This window comes from Octopus bimaculoides, chromosome 26, assembly GCF_046866305.1.
Source record: "Octopus bimaculoides isolate indiv1 chromosome 26, ASM4686630v1, whole genome shotgun sequence".
Taxonomy (NCBI): Eukaryota; Metazoa; Mollusca; class Cephalopoda; order Octopoda; family Octopodidae; genus Octopus; species Octopus bimaculoides.
Window position 1 is genome coordinate 14,796,706 of NC_142953.1, and position 3,273 is coordinate 14,799,978.

General features: G+C 44.9%; 1 pseudogene; it reads left to right on the forward strand.

Moving 5' to 3' along the window:
- Window positions 1-1,057: 1,057 nt before the first annotated feature.
- LOC149130953 (uncharacterized) lies at window positions 1,058-2,116 on the forward strand (annotated as a pseudogene).
- The last annotated feature ends 1,157 nt before the right edge of the window (window positions 2,117-3,273 follow it).

Genomic DNA, 3,273 nt, shown 5'->3' on the forward strand with positions numbered 1-3,273 from the left:
GTCACCAAAAGTTCAGAAAAACAAGTGAGGAATTGTACTGGACTAACCCAGCTTTGGGAGGGGGTAAAGTAACACTATTGAGCTATGGTATTTGTGATAAATACGAGAACAAGAATTGGTGACAGCAGTTGGTATCAGGCGAGTTGGTATCAGCAGTTGGGTACAGGAGTTGGCCGCAGCAGTTGGCATCAAGCAGTTGGCGAGGGATTTGGATGAAGTGAAGATGAACAGTGATAAGTCTGACAGAGAGTGGCCGAGAGAGAGGGCCTATGGTCAGCAGGTACGAGTAAGCAGAAATGCATAGAGTCTCAGAGAGAGAGGAATCAGAGAGATGGAACTGTGTGGCGGGCAAGAGATCGTAGTAGTCAGTTGGTCACTACTTGTGGATTATAGTGAGTTTTGAAGGAAAGGAAATTATTATGGTAAAGGTTTGTGTAAATATTCTTCGAAGAAAAATGTACTTGTCATTACATGTGTTAAAAGAACTGTTAACTGTGATGTTAACTTAAAAGAGAAAAAAAGAACGAACTTTGTTATATGTTGTTTAACTGAAAAGAAAACAAAGAAGTAAAAGAACTTTTAATGGACTTGATGTACGAACTCTTGCTTATGTAATGATTGTAAACCTTTGATTATGCTGCATGCGCTATTGTTATATGCTATTGAATTTATTGTTACGCAATGTTATGCCATGTATTGATGATATAATGTTTTGTTTGCTAAAAAGAAGAAAAAGTTAGTTCCGCTACCCAACGTATGGTCTCCGTGTTATTTCTTCCTCCTCCTTTTGCCTGTTGTTCATCGTTATCTGCTCCGGCCGGGGCTTAGTGGCCGTGGCGAACATCCCGACTCACTGAGTGTCGATGTTCGCCGAGCAGCGCGCGAGTTTTCTCTTTGTCGAGGTGCTTCGCGTGCGGGAGTTCTGAAACCAAACTGGTGTCAGAAGTGAGATTGATAAATTGCTGCAGTGAGTTAGTTGTTGGTTATGGCTTCGGAAGGTGCGTGTGCAAAGGGTCAGGCTAGGAGGGAGGAAGTATCCCTGGCCTTGATTGTGAGGATGCTGGAAGAACAGAAGGAGAGCTTCGCTGAACTCAGGAAAGAACAACAGCAGATGCGGGAGGATCACCGACAATTTAGGGAGGAGTTCCGCGGACTGAGCAGTGATGTCGCATGGTGTAAACAGCAGATCGAAAGGCTCAATGAGAGGATGGAGCGCGTTGAGAAATTTTGTGCTGCCGAGCCCAAGGTTGCTAAACCTGAAGAAGTTGCTGTTGCTGCGTCATCTCGTGATGCTCCGACGTCTGGATGCAGATCTCCTGAAGTTCGAAGTAGCGGTGTGGTCCCGGTTAGGAAGAAGCCACAGGTGTTTGATGGCAAGGTGTCGTGGGAATCCTACAGAATTCAGTTCGAGATGCCGGCGGACCAAAATGACTGGGACGAAGGGCAAAGAACCGTTCAGCTTGCCACTAGTCTGAGGGGTCCTGCACTGGAGGTGTTGGACCAGCTGTCGAAAGCAGACAGGGGTCGATACTCGGTGCTAGTTGAAGTTCTCGAGAGGAAATATGGAACTATGTGCCAGAGCGAAATGTACAGGGCATGCTTTCGCACCGTTGTTAGAGCGCGAGGGGAGCCTCTACAGCAGCTTGCCCAGGATTTGGAAAGCACAGTACACAAGGCATACCCGACAGCGACCCCCGACCTATTGTCTCTTCTTATGAAAGAACAGTTCATTGATGCGCTGGACAATGTAGATCTGAAGGTCCAGGTAAAACAGACACGGCCAGGTACGATGCAGGAAGCGTTGGCTAGGGCTCTGGAGTTCGAGTCCTATGTGAAATCGAGCATCGGAAATTTCCGAGTGAGTGGAAGCTCCGGATTCAAGCCACGGAGGGTAAAAGTCCGTGAAGTTGAAGGACTTAGTAAGTGGAATGAGGAGATGACTGGTGTGTGTTGGGACTGTGGGAGAAGTGGACACAGGCAGCGGGACTGCTACAGTTGGCGGCGAGAGAAGAAACAGAACGATAGAGCAGGATCTGTCTTCAAGGGCGAGTGTTGGTGTTGCAAGAAAAAAGTACACCTGAGTTATGACTGCCCAACAAGAAATAGAGTCGCAAAACTAAGAGGAGCTGGTGTTAAGGGGCAACCACCAGCCAGACGTTCCAAAGGAGCCCCACACTCGAGATGGCATGCAAGGACTGTTGATGGACAGCCTATGAGTGAACGGAAAAGTCAACGGCCGGACGTGTTCTCTAGTGATTGATTCGGCCTCGGGACAAACTTTTGTGAGGTCCGATGTGTTGCAGGATCTAGACCTGCCAGAGTCATCGCAGAAGTTGTGTGGAGTTACCGGACATTGCACTGAGCTGAGAGGGCCAGTTAATGTCCGGATTGATGTTGCCGGATTAGAAGTTGTGCTTCCTCTTTATGTGGTTGAAATGGAGGATCTGTGCATTTTAGGACTGGACTATTTAATGTCCATGGCTTGTCAGCTGGACTTGCGGTTAATGAAGTTTCGGTGCAGGGAAGATCGGTCCATGTTAAGGTAGTAAGAGAGACGACGCCCGGTAGCGAGGTAAGAGTGCTACGGACGACAGTGATACCACCGAGGTCGGAAAGGCTACTCCAGTCTCATGTGAGCAATCCAATTGACGGCTGTCTGGGGCTGGTGGAGCCCGACAGACGAGGCAAATTGAAAGCTAGAGTGAGGGTCGGACGAACCCTGGAAGCAGGAGCTGATAAAGTGCTGGTTGTAGCAGCCAATTCTTCTACGGTGTCAAAGAAGATTTGTAGAGGACAAATCGTGGGACTGTGCCAGGCAGTGGACCAGCGGCAGAGTCAGTTGCATTGTGCAGGAGAAGAGGAGAACATTAACAAGTGCAAACGGACCACGGTGACTGGATGTGTCAACCGGACAAATGCAGAAGAGTCGAAGACACTACACACCGAGAAAAGGCACCGAGGAAGGAGTTAGAAAGCTGTTTGTTTTTGTGTTCAATCCTACAAAGGGCCTGCAGAAAGTGGTCTTAGGAAAATTTTTCATTTTTTTTTCTTATCTCTAGAGATAATATACGTATATATTTATATATATATATATATATATATATATATATATATAAATATAAATATATATAAATATTTATTTATATATATATATATATATATATATATATATATATATATATATATATATATATATATATATATATATATATGAATATAAATATATATAAATATTTATTTATATATATATATATATATATATATTTAAATATA